General features: G+C 31.3%; 1 protein-coding gene across 10 annotated transcripts in view; it reads right to left on the bottom strand.

Annotated features, from left to right (window-relative positions):
* Nucleotides 1-13,697, bottom strand: part of 5-ht1 (serotonin receptor) — a 123,098-nt gene that overhangs the window by 28,463 nt on the left and 80,938 nt on the right. The window contains exon 2 of one of the 10 annotated variants that reach the window (XM_072887309.1): nt 7,845-7,941. The exons of the other annotated variants lie outside the window; for them this stretch is intronic. The gene's annotated coding sequence lies outside the window, so the exon portion shown is untranslated. The remainder of the gene's footprint in view (nt 1-7,844; nt 7,942-13,697) is intronic. 10 annotated transcript variants of the gene reach the window in all.

The following is a 13,697-nucleotide window of genomic DNA, read 5'->3' as shown; positions in this document are numbered from 1 at the left end:
TATTTGTATATATTATTGAGTAAAAATATCGCTCGTGATTTCTTGTATACCTATATAGTATATATATATATATATATATATATATATATATATATATATGTGTTAGTATTATATATTCTAATTTTTATTGAAATATTTTCTCTTTGTGGAGAAAAATTACTGTTATATTATTTCGTCGCGAGGTACAGAATACAGAGAAATGAGCACGTGCAGTACGAAGCGTATTACGGTTTAGGGAAAAAACATCGCGGACTATTCCGGAAATTGGTTAACAGTTGCTAAGCAATACAGTCGCAGTAATAACAGGCCATATCCTCCACATCACTGTTACTGGTGTCAGTTCTGCTTCGTACATGGCACAGTAGCACAATCGCAGAGTGTCCGCAGACTCGAGTTGAATCGGATTACGTCGTTGTTTTTGTCAATTTTAAGTAAACGTCGTGTATGTACAAACGTAAATCGAGAGTGGATCGAGATTTAGGAACGAAACATAATTTTGAGACATACTTGTTCTACTCATTTGTCGCAATTGGTGTTTCGCGATTTTCGAGATCATTTGATCCTGCAACTTTGCCGTCATATTCCTTTTTTTGCATTTACCTACGTCGTTACTTTCGCGCGTACTTCGGCCGCCATTTGTTTGACCGACGAACGTCGCAAGTTCTGTAACATTTCGAGAAATAATTTCCGAGTGTCGACGGGTTCTTATGAGTATCAAGATATGTTTAATAATCACGAATTCGTCGGAAACGATGATTCGGATTGTAGAAGGAAGGAAAGTGAACATTGTGCGCGAACGAGTGTAGGGAGTGCCGAATTCAAAGCCGGACATTTGTTTCATACATATTATACATATCTATTAATTTGTAAAAAAGTATACACTGAACTTTTTCTATATAACGCGCTGTACGCAGGGATTTTGTTACCGTTCGTGCAGTAATATATAAGCGGGAAGATACCGGTCCGACATAAATTTCATGTATCAATAAACGTAATATGTATCGAAATCGAAAGTATCGTGCAAAATGTCGCGCGAGTGTTTTGTGAGTGCTTTTGAACACGCATCAATGAATAACTAGGAGAAAATGAACAGGTCTGAGATGACATCGGACTTTGTGACATCAGATAATCAGATAATCAGATAATCAGATAATTTATTATTTATTATTCGCGGAATTAATTTTTTTTGTTGCGAATTTTTTTTATCGCATATTACATGCAATTCCATTTAGATGTGTATGTGTGAAGTTTACAATCAGTCTCACTTCGTAGAAATTTATTAATTATTGAAAATTTTGGCTTTATTTTAATTGTTCTAGAATTCTTGATAAAAGATTAAATAAATAGTGCCGGCTATTAAAAGAATGGTTTAGGAAAAAATCAGGACAAGCTCAGACGCCAGGTTCACACTACTCACTTTGTCCTTCGACTATTTTTTTAGCATTTTTATCAGATTTTTAAGGGTCTTGCAATAGTTTGACAAAAAGTTTTATGCGTAAAATTATTAGAATAAATTATACAAATTAGATCGTCTGAGATGCTGAACACAAATAAGATTTTGTGTTATATCGACGTCTTAATCTAATTTATTTAATAAATATTTTAATAATTTTTTTAGAATTCTGTTCAATAAATATAAGTGATTACAGACACAAAAAATAACACGACATCTCATTTAAAGTCGATAGAATCGAAATATGATCAGCGTCTCATCTTGATATACATTTACCGTCTCGGTTAATCTAATTTGTATAATAAATATATTCTAATAGTTTTTACACATAAAATTCTTTCTAGAAATTAAAAGTGGTAGATTGACACGAAATCTTATTAAAGTAGAACTATCGAAACACGACCAGCGTTTAATTTGACAATTTAATTTCTTTAATTAATATTTTAATAATTTTTACGTATAGAACTTTTTGTAGAATTATTATGAAACTCTCAAATGCTTAAATTTTGGCAAGAAATACTTAAAAAATTATCAGCAATCAAAGTGAGACGAAGCATGAACTTGGCGTCTCAGTTTGTCCTAAGCAATTTTTTTGATTTAATGGTCAGAACTATTTGTTTAATTTGTGAGATTATGCGTTTAAAATATTATAATATACACATTTTTTGTTTTGTTTATATATTCAATGTCTATCAATCTTAATATAATGTTGAATATGAAGTACATATTACGGAAAAACATGAAAGGCAGTAGAAGATGCTGCAAATAAAAACAACATTTTGTAGTAAAATAAGCAAACTTTATTTTTCAGACGTTTTGATCCGTTTTTGGATCATCTTTAGTGATAAAAAGAATTTTTTTAGAGTATTAAAAAGGCGTCCATGCTTTCGCAATTATATAATTAATTATTATATAGGTAATTGCGAAAGCATAGGCGCCTTTGTAATACTTTAAAAAAATTCTTTTTATCACTGAAGATGATCGAAACGTTTGAAAATAAAGTTTGCTTGTTTTACTACAAAACGTTTTTATTTGCGCCCCTTCATTTGGCGCTTGGCTCTACATGTTTTCCCGTAATTTTAATTTGTGAGTCTTTTAGTTTTTACTGAAGTACATATTCATTGTAGTTTTTAATAAAGAAATGAAAATTGTATATAAATAAAAGTTGCTTATCTTATTTAAGCTATTCAGTTTTTTATTACATTTATAAATATAGCACTTTAAACTTAAGAGGCTTTGGCTTGTATTCTGAGCTCATATTTATCGCTAAATGTGCCTTTAAAAAAGTGTTTTTATACATGTGTTTGTATACATTAAAAGGCACATTTAACAATAAATGTGAGCTCAGAATACGGACCTTTGTATTTTTCCTTCGTATGAATAAAAAACATTAGAAAATGTAATAAAAAATTTTTGTAGAGAAAAGTGTATTAAAAAAATTTTGAAAATATTCTCTTTACTTATCTGGAAAAATATTTGGAAAATCAGGGAATTTTTTTACTAGATTTGAGTAGACATCTGGAATTCTATATAAATTTATTATAATGCTATAATAATTTTATATATGTGCATATGTCTATAATGTAATTATATATTAGATTGTTATATATATGTATATATATCTTATATATAAAAAACATATATATGTATATAATTATTATAATTATTATATAATTATAATAGATATTTTTTACGTGTGTGTGTGTGTGTGTGTGTTGTGATTTAAACACTATCAATAATTAATATATTTCTTTCATTAATTATCACAAAAAATTGTTGTTCTTCAAATTGATCCATTAATTTGTCGCATGTGATTTTATTGAAAACTGCAAATGATGCGAGAGAAATCTGCGCACGATGAATTACGTTTAGTCGCGCGTTACGGGAGACATTGTTTGTGCAGTAGACCGAAATTGCACGAATACTCGCGGCAGTCGTTTGCATGCAGGGACCACTGGGAGCCGTCGGCCGCCAAATCTCGTCGTATTTCGGCCAATTCAAAATTGAAAGTACAGCCGCACAGACTCGTGCGAGCGGCGCGTGTATATACATTTCACAATAGCGGATGCATTTATCACGACCAGAAAACTGCGGCTCTCGGTCGCGCTCGAAACTCCATAAATTCCCCGCCGTTAGTGGAAAACGGTGGCAGGGTATCCCCGGTAAAAGTGGTGGTGGAAGTGGAACGAGAGAGAATCGACACGTCGGAAATCTATTTTTGGAGAAAGAAAAGTCGGGCAAACTGTTACGCGATTAAATCGCGAGCTGCCAGTCTGGGCTCTCGAAATTCACGATCGTTTGCCTTCGATTTAAGGTGATTGAATTTTACCGATGAAGACGTCTTCGTCATGGTTCTTCTTCTTCCGGCCTTCTGTAGTTTCGCAAAAAGACGCGTTAACGAGAGATTGAACTCTCGTCAAAGAAGTAAAATGGTTTACGTGGCTTTAAAATTTATAACCAGTCATAGGTAAAAAGCGTGAAATAACCTTTTTCTAAGAGATTGCTTGCGATAGTTCGATTTGAAAGTTTTAATATTGATAATCAACATGTCAATTTTAATGCTTAATTTTTTTTTTAATAAAATAAAATTTAACTAAAAATTTCGATATTAAATATATTTAGAAATATTAGTTAAATTGATTATAGTATATATATGTATATACGATAATAATTAAAGAAAATATAATATTTATAGGGTAAACTAGGATATGATGGCCGTAGGCTGTAATTTTTTCAATAATCACTACATAGTGCGCTTTTTTAGTCATTATCAAAGATAATCGATGTTTACAGTAGTTTATGTGCATACATTATTCGAAATAACGATATTGTGAATCTTATATCATATTTTTACTTTTGACTACTTGCAAAGTTTTTCATTTGTCCACTAAAAACTATTATAACGTCGAATAAATTACAGTTAAGCTATCGTAATCGACGTTAGACATATTATAAAGATGTGTAAATTATTATATGACCTATAATTTTTATTTTTGTTTTCACTATTTTTTTATAAATATTATGGCCATCTTTTCGTCACTATGGTCATCTTTTTCTTAAAAGTTGGGTAAGATGGCCAATGCTTATGTTGTACTATTTTGATAATATAAAATTTCTATTAAATATTTTCCTTTTAATTTCGATAATATTACGTAATTTAAGATTCAGTGAAGATAATATGCCAAACACTATTAAAAAAATAACAAAAATAAAAGTATGTTTTTTGCATTTTAAAAAACTATGGCCATCTTATCCGAATTTACCCTAATATTGATGAGATAGAATGATTGTATGTTGATAAATGATCTGCAGTAATTTTAGTAAATAGATAATCAATGTCGCTTGTTTCATGAAGATAATGCATCTCATTTGCAATAATATTGAGTTTATTTATATATTTTCCATGTTTAATAATTATAAAATATGTAGATGTAATAGCTGGGAGGAAATCAAATTTGAGCGTATCGTAAATCTATGTGTGTATGTTACATTAGTTTCCGCGGTTCTGTATATTTTCTCTATATTTTGTTTTAAGTTTTCCATTAGAAGATCTGTAAGTCTGTTGCGAAATTCAGAAATAAAACTAGGTGGCCTTATAAGTGGAGTGCACCTTATATTTACGACGTTATAGCATCGTCCATTATCTGGAGCTCCTACTGCGTTCCATTAGTCCCATGTAACTAACTTCTTCAGCTTCCAAGGATTTCACGCTGAACCATGCTTATAGGATCAAAAGATTAGGTCCACGCGTTACATTACGCTCAATATATATAGATATATACATATATATATATATATATATATATATACATATATATATATATATATATATATATATATATATATATATATAAACTTTAAACTTATCTGCAAGATCGAAAAAACCAATGAAATTTCGTTGTAACATCGCCGATCTTTGAGTACTAAAAAATATACTTGTGTAAAATGATGAAAGAGATGAAACAGTTGAAGAGAATTGATAAAGTGAATACATGAGAGCAAAAAGAAAGATGAATTTTTATCGGAAAGCGGATAGTATATATATAGTATGCACATTCCACTCTTCTCATAATTTAAAAAATTTATCCATCCTAATAATAAAATATGCGAAAAGTATGCGGTTGCACAAAATTACGCGAAGAGATCGATTTTATAAAATATTTTAAGGAATTATATGCCCTTAGATGGAATAATAACGAAAATGCAACTCGACAGAGAAAGACAATTCGCATTGGTGAATGGCAGCCGTATATTTGATACAGAGATTCAATATTTGGACGCGCTCGATTGTAAGCATACACAAGTGCGAGAGCGACATGCGTCTAAAAAGAGAGATGTCGTTTCAATCAAAATTGACAGACAAGGGCAGATACATCGCCAGCGCGACTGACACTCGTGTGCATGACAACGTTCCCCAATATTGCTAAATTTCCGCCCATTGAGACGACCGTTTATGTTTTGATATTCTATACCAGCATAAGCGTTAATCGTATCACCGACATTCATCCGATAAACCTCAATCATACCTCTTTATATTAGTTTTTTTTGTGAGGGTTTTATATATAACATTTAATATTTCGTTATATATTATATTATTATATTAATAAAAAATTAAATGGAATAATATGTAAATAATATTTAAATATTATCTGATCAAAATATATATAAGTTATATATTTAAGTTGGCTTTGTCATATCAATAAAACAAGGATGCCAAGAGTTTTATTAATCTTGAAGGTTTTTGGGGGTATTATTACATTAAAATAACTTTAAAAAATAATTAAATTAATTTAATTGGAATAATAAATTAAAATTGATATATGATAAAATAAGCGTAAAATTTGATAGAGTAATTTATTATTATGCGATGATTAAATTCCTTATTTATCGTCATTTTTTTATTGCATTTTCGATTAACGTCGCTCTGGAGCGTTATTAAACTTCCATCAATCTCACTTATCGCCGCTCGAAAAATTTCAGTCGTAGTAATTTGCGAGCGACCGATAATATGCTAATATGCTCTTCTGCTTGCATTTACAACCAAACCTGTAAATATGTACAGAACTCGCAAACTACTATTTGTCAATGGATTGTAATATTTGTCCACTCATTTACGACATCGAGTAAACAAGCCCATTGTGACAAACGATGAAAGGGATGCATATTTCTCGCTTCTCGTTATAAATCAAATATTTTGCGTTCAAATAACAATTTTTTTGAAGTTTATATCACAGTTTGTTAACTATTTTTTTTATATATACCATCAGCTTTAATACTTTTACTAAAAAAATATTAATTTTTATTAAAAAATATTTTTTAAATTTAAAAAAAAATTTTATTTTTTTAAAAGTCAGAAAAATTGATCTGACTTTTATTTTACTTATAATAAAAATGTATAAAACAATTAACATATACAAGAAAAACTTTCTTTATTCTTTAGAAATTATGTTAGAATCGTGATCTTGTTAGGTCATTTTAATTAAGACTAATTAATTATCAACTGGATTATATTGCTCTTATTATTTTATATTAGCTGAATAGTCATTTACTGCCATTTAGCTTCACCGCCACTATAACTCTGAATCCTTCAATCTCGCTGTTGTTCGAGTTATGAGATTAAGGGTCGGCAATACCTAAGCCAGCCATCTTGGATTCTGACGTCAGAAGCGGGAAAATATACGTGAACGATTCTTGCGATTTACGTTCTACATAAATGACTTTACGAGTAAACCAATACATCATAGTTTCTGTAGAGAAATCATATTATAAATTCTACGAAAATATCTTATAAAATGTATAGAATATCTCTCTGTTAAAAATTATTACATCATATTCTTAAAAACTGTCGTTCGCTTATCCACGCGAAATAATTGTTCTTAATTTAGAAGATATGATTATAATCGTGTAAAATATATATTTCCAGCTAATTCCGATGTTAAGAATGTGTTACAAAATAGCAAGATCTTCAGAGCAAGATCTTCAGAGAGTGATAAATACTTTTATGAAATACACTTTTATGCTATATTAAAAAAAAATCTCCCATGAAATTAGTTAATAATATTTGATACAATCTTATTCCAGCGGATCATTATATGGTTCATATAAATTCGCATTGATGTTATTCTTCATAAACAGAATTTTATGATGGTTTTAGTGGAAGTTTTACATCGATTTTCTTACGTTAGCGCATTATAGAGATGGAAATAAATAATTAATATTTTTTATTATAATTTATAACTAATAATAGTAAAACAAAATATTATGCTGAAGAAATATCTCTCTCTTCCTTTCTTATAAATCATAAAAATATACAATATATATATATATATATATATGTCAGATTTTTTTCTTAAAGATAACTATGTGTTTTGTGTTAAAAAAATTGAGGTACCTTCACGAGACCTTCAAATGACTTTCCAAGGTCAAACCAATGATACCATCTTGTGGCCCCCTCGAAACCATACAACACATGTCTGAACCATTTTTCTCTAAAATCAAAAATAAGAAAGATATTTGAGGTGGACACTTAAAATAGGACATCCTGTATATTGACGGAATTTATTAAGATAATAAAAGAGATATATTTAAATGTGTAAATTTCCATTTTTTGTACAAGTTTGTCATGAAATTTTTGGAGCGTGAGGTATCATTTGTTTGTCGTAATAAACAAATTAAAATTATTAACTGTATCAAAATTAATTAAGGCCAAAGTATATGAGAGCTGAAAGCAAGCTAAAATATTTCTGGTTTTTGATCAAACACATAAATTACCTTCGATATACCGTTCTTTATAAAGACATGCTTTATAAAGTGAAATACATGATATTTTTCTTGAATTTTTTTATCAAATTAATGAAATGAATCCTTTTGTTTAAACCAGGAAATGCGATAGTATCACATTTTTAATCTTACGGACATGATAATTGCATACATAAATCATGCGCATGAATACGTACATCTGTTCTTAGATTGTTGCAATGTGTTATTGCATTTCTATACGATGCGACGCTCTACCGGGAACGATATTCGACATTTGCAATAATGCGGCGCGAAATGTAGGAATTTGCACGGTAAATTTCAAAGGCTCGTTTCGATGTTCAAAGGCGTGTCGTCATACATTATTGCAACAGCGAATATGCCGCCCAAGGGAGTGCTGCTGTACTGGTATCGCAATAATGCACGTCGCTACAACTTTTGGCATTATTGTAATGTTCCATCCTCGTCTACTTGACTTGCATCTACTTTCTTCATATTCCCATCAGAGTACAAACCATTAATTTTAAATATTAATTTTTATTACGAATGCATTTATATAATGGTTCAGTCTGATTGTGAGTGCACATTCTTTCGGACAATTCTTTTGTATATGTCCCTAATGTATCCTATTTTGTAAAACAAGTTACTCCAATCCTTTAATGCTTTGAAAACTATAGAAAAAAAAACACACAGCTAAATAAATATTTCATTTTCTATTAAATATGTATATATATTGCTTGATATATTTCACGCACGTTATAAATTTACAGAAGAAAATTCTATAAAATCTTTTTCGAATCTTACAAATACATCTAAGTTTTCCTAATATGACTTAAATTTTGGAAATAAAAAATATTACGTCAATACATTTCGACACATTAATTATATTAAATCGACTTATAAAAATTATTTTTTTAGACATTCGTTTAAGATCAAATTGGGCACAAAAGAATAAAAAACCAATTTTTATCAAGACTAATAAGATTTTTTTATTATAACTTTTTTACTATAAGATTTTATAATAATAAGATTTTTTACTACTCTTTATATCAAAGAAGAATGATGAAGAAAGAAAATCATAAAATCGTAAAATCAATAGAAACGTCTCGTTAGCGTTCGCCCAAGTTTTATAAACTATGCGTACTTTCAAGGTCTGCGCATTCTCAAGGATATTTTCGTAGCACATATCTAGCAATACTGCGTCCGTCGCATAACTTAGGTGAAATTCTTGACAGCAAATGTCATGAAGGAAATTTGTTGGTATTGGCCAAGCGTTTCGTTTAAGCATGGAAATTTTTATTAAACTTCGTATTAATATACAAACAACGTGGAGAAAAAAATTATAAGCAATCCCACGTGCATTATTATTTATAATTTATGGTATGAGACAATAGTTTTATGATAATTATATAATTTCCGTTTTTTTTCATGGATAGAAAACGAGAATTTTACATTGATATTGTGTGCATAATATTAAAAAAATATTTACAATAGTTATTTGTAAAATAAAATCTTTTTTTAAATAGACTTTTTTTTAAAACAGAGTTATTAACACGAAAGTATTTTTAATTATCTTACAAGAGTTCTTTATTGCTACATCTTGGATAAGAATAGGCGGTACTTCAATATCATCTCGTTTTTGCTTCTTTACCAGGCGGCAAAAGAGCTTGATCAGAGGGAGAGAGAGAGATAGAGAGAGAGAGAGAGAGAGAGAGAGAGAGAGAGAGAGAGAAAGAAGGAGAGAGAGCGCGGAGATATAAAGGATAAAGGAATTAAATAACCGCACGCGGCAAGTGCTTGCTCGCAAAAGAATTAAACCGCCCGTGCGTTGCACATCCGAGTGCACGTTTTACATTCTCTATTCATTCGTGAAAGCAACGAGAATGCCCGCGGTTGTTACACGCGGACGGTTTTGCAAGTGATGTACTCGTGGATCGCGATCGTGAATGTATGTACATACATGCAATCTTTTTTACGATATCTGTTTACAGGTCCGTTTACAGAGCATACACAATTAGAGTCGAGTAAAACACATTTGTCAAAACAAAATATTTCATCGTAATTAAACGTTTTCTTCTCTTTGATGCGATAATTAACGTTACGCATTACCCCCGTCGGCGGCTGCATTTTTTCTTTCTCTCTCTCTCTCTCTTGCGCGCGCGTATGTGTGTGTGTGTGTGTGTGTACGCGCGCGTGCACGTGATGTTCATATAGAATATTAAATGTTGCAACTGCGCGGAAGCGGCGAAACGTGTGGACACGTTAGAAGAAAATAACGAGCAAAGGAGAACGGGCCGCGGCTCATACGCGTTTCGGCTTATTTCGGTCAAATGAATTTGTCATATCTTATTCATAGGATATGCATTAACTCTCGCCGGCAAATTGCATGAGCCCGAACGTACCGGCATTTCCATCACGCGGTTACGGTTCTCTCTTTTCCGAAGAAGAGATTATTTTGCTTTTCAATGAGTCAAGTTGTCCGTGAAGATTCCCCCCAATTGTGTACGTTCGCGGAAATTCTTCATAACGCGAATCGTTATGTGCGAGTGTTGCACGATCGGAAAATTATCTGTATACCAATATCTTTGATGGAAACAAAAGGATGGCTCGTTGTCGAGTTTAAGATTTAGAGCCAAAAATCCTTTATTTAATAGCACAACGTTTCGACCATCTGGTTGTGGTCCTTTTCAAGTGTCAATTTAGTTCAGTTTTAAGATTCGTTTTGACAAGACGTGTTTCTTTACTGTGTTGGTTTGTCTTAGTAATATTTCACATCAGTGAAATGTTTAATTACTTTTCACGTTTACAACACGTTTTTTACAACCTTTGTTTTATTTAAATTGACACTTGAAAAGGACCACAACTAGATGGTCGAAACGTTGTGCTATTAAATAAAGGATTTTTGGCTAGTTTGGTCGTTTAATTATACTATTGGCTTTTAATTGAGTACTAGCGATTTTAATCTAATAATCTAAAATTTTAAGATTTAGATCTCGCGTTCAGCCACTATATATTTAATGCTAGATATGGTATAAATATTTTAATAAATTAATATTGCACGTGCAATATTTGTGAAAAATACGGTGTTCCCACGGGGATAAAATTTATACGATCACAAGAGATCGCTATTTTTAAAATGCAAAATTTTTGAGTATGAAAAATGTAAAATTTTTCCCTGTATCTTTCATACGCAAGCATAACAACTGGATCGATCGAGAAGTATCGACGATGCCCGACGATGCCTCTTCGCGTTCATTATAAATTTTGGGGATGAGAAATAAGCACGGTTAAAGATTGATCGGCCATATGGATAGGATGTTGCGCGATCGTAAATTCTGCTCTGTTAACTTTGCGTTTAAATCATTCGCGTCAAATACAGGGCTCGGCGAGTTTCCCTAAAAAAGTGGCAGATGGATCGAGCAGTCGCATAGAATCGTGTCCTCCGAAGGTACCTTTCATATATGGATATTTTATCGGCGTGCAATATTTTACATTTTCCGTAGTAACGAACGCTCTCGCATGTTCCACTCGATAGAAATAAACACCCTTTTTCCGCACGACCATATATTGAACGCATTTTGAGAAATTATCGGAAGTTTATTTTATTGGATGATATATATATTTTATATATCGAAATTTCTCCGATATATGGCAGCATGGAGAGTTCAACACATTTCATTATGTAAAACGAAACAGGAAAATGTAATCTCGCAATTAAGCGTGTGCATTAATTAATTACGAAAGCGTGCCGAAGAATTATGTCCTTGTTTGCAAGAGTTAATTGGATATTTTAGATGCTTCAGGGCGTTATCAGGAGATTATCGAAGGAAGTCTCTGTGAAATAATATCATTACACTTTAAATCGCAATTAATTTACTTTGAATGATGCCAATTTCACTCTCTCGGCTCATCTCCTTGATTTTGCGGTGTACGTTTAGCAGGGATCGAGTTTAAACCCGCGCTTAAATCCTTAGATTAACAGAGTAGGTTAAAATTAATCTCGTATGTCTATGTGATCTGTGATATGTGTACATGCTGCTATTTTAGAAGTTTGTGTAAGGTTTAAGCAAAAATTTACTGTTAAATCATGTGGTTAGATTTTATCGAATTAAATTGCAAAAGATACAGTCTTATTACAATTATTCAGTTAAACGTTGAATTAAAAAAAATGAGTACCTTTAAATATAAAATATGAATACAAACCGCATATGCTCACGTTATACTATATTCATAATAAAAAAATTATATATTATTTATTGGTGATAAAATTATTTTCATCATTTGTGAAATCTTTTGTGTAGAGAAAGAGAGAGAAAGAAGGAGAGAGAGAGAGAGAGAGAGAGACATATTACAAGATATGAGGGGTATATCTTGAAAATAATTTGAGTTTTGTTCTTGGAAAAAGAAAGAAGGAATTTTCAGCTTTTTTTACGAGAGCAAGCGAGATTCTTTGCTTTTAAATCAAACCTAGAATATTTACATGGGTATTGAAGAATTCCCTTGAATAATTCTACTAATGCTACTGATTTTACATTTTTTTTCTAATATTTGCCCATTTACTTCACCGTGACCCAAATACCTGCCTGTGTTCTGTCGCGGATTTGGTTTGAGGATAGATAGGTATGCATGAAGTTGATGCAAATCATCCTCGAGGGTCAACAGGTACCAGATCAATTTGGGACGGAGAATAATTATGAGCGCCGGTAGTGATTTAGGGCGATGGCTGCTGAATCCCATTTCGAGAGAGACTGATAAAATAATTTTTCTCAAAATAAGTAATTGCACAAGGAAAACATTTATTTTATTTTTTATCTTAAAATTTTTCTTCGAATGTCAAAAGAGAAAGAAAATATTCCACAAGAATTATATCTTAAAAATTAAAAGAAAAAAACCAGCATAGTCTGCTTAATAACGCAAAAATATTTTATTCTACTTTAATATACTAATAATATTACATCTCGTTATTTTTCATTCTACTTAAAACAAGTTTTAATCTTGCTAGTTATGATTTTTGTTATCATTGCGATATTTCTTTTAATTAAAGAAGAAATTATTTAAGGACAGTGCACTTAAAGGTATAATTGAATTCGTGTTCTTGAATTTTGAATTCATTCTAGTGTACATCGTTTGCACAATTATCCTCGCAGAAGTAGAGAATCGGCATGTAGCGTGCAGGAGTAATTAACGCAATTTATTTCGGGAAGCACCGCGTATATACTAAGCTCGAATTCTCTCAACTGCAGAATCCGTATTATTCGGCCAAACCTTACGAGATCGATATGGGGAAACGTAGTGTACGTAGTGAAATAAACATTATTTATTGTGCGAGATATTCATGAAGGCTTAGCACAATACGACGGCATATATATTCTCTCTTCAGCAGAGAGCTGAAGACCTATTCACCTATCGTGGATCCGATTCTATAGATATTACATACAGTTACGTACATATATTTATTCAACATAGCGCAAATCTTAAACATTGGAAA

This window comes from Anoplolepis gracilipes, chromosome 2 (genome assembly GCF_047496725.1).
Source record: "Anoplolepis gracilipes chromosome 2, ASM4749672v1, whole genome shotgun sequence".
Taxonomy (NCBI): domain Eukaryota; kingdom Metazoa; phylum Arthropoda; class Insecta; order Hymenoptera; family Formicidae; genus Anoplolepis; species Anoplolepis gracilipes.
The sequence above is the reverse complement of the archived record's forward strand: the minus strand, read 5'-3'. Positions and strand labels throughout refer to the sequence as shown.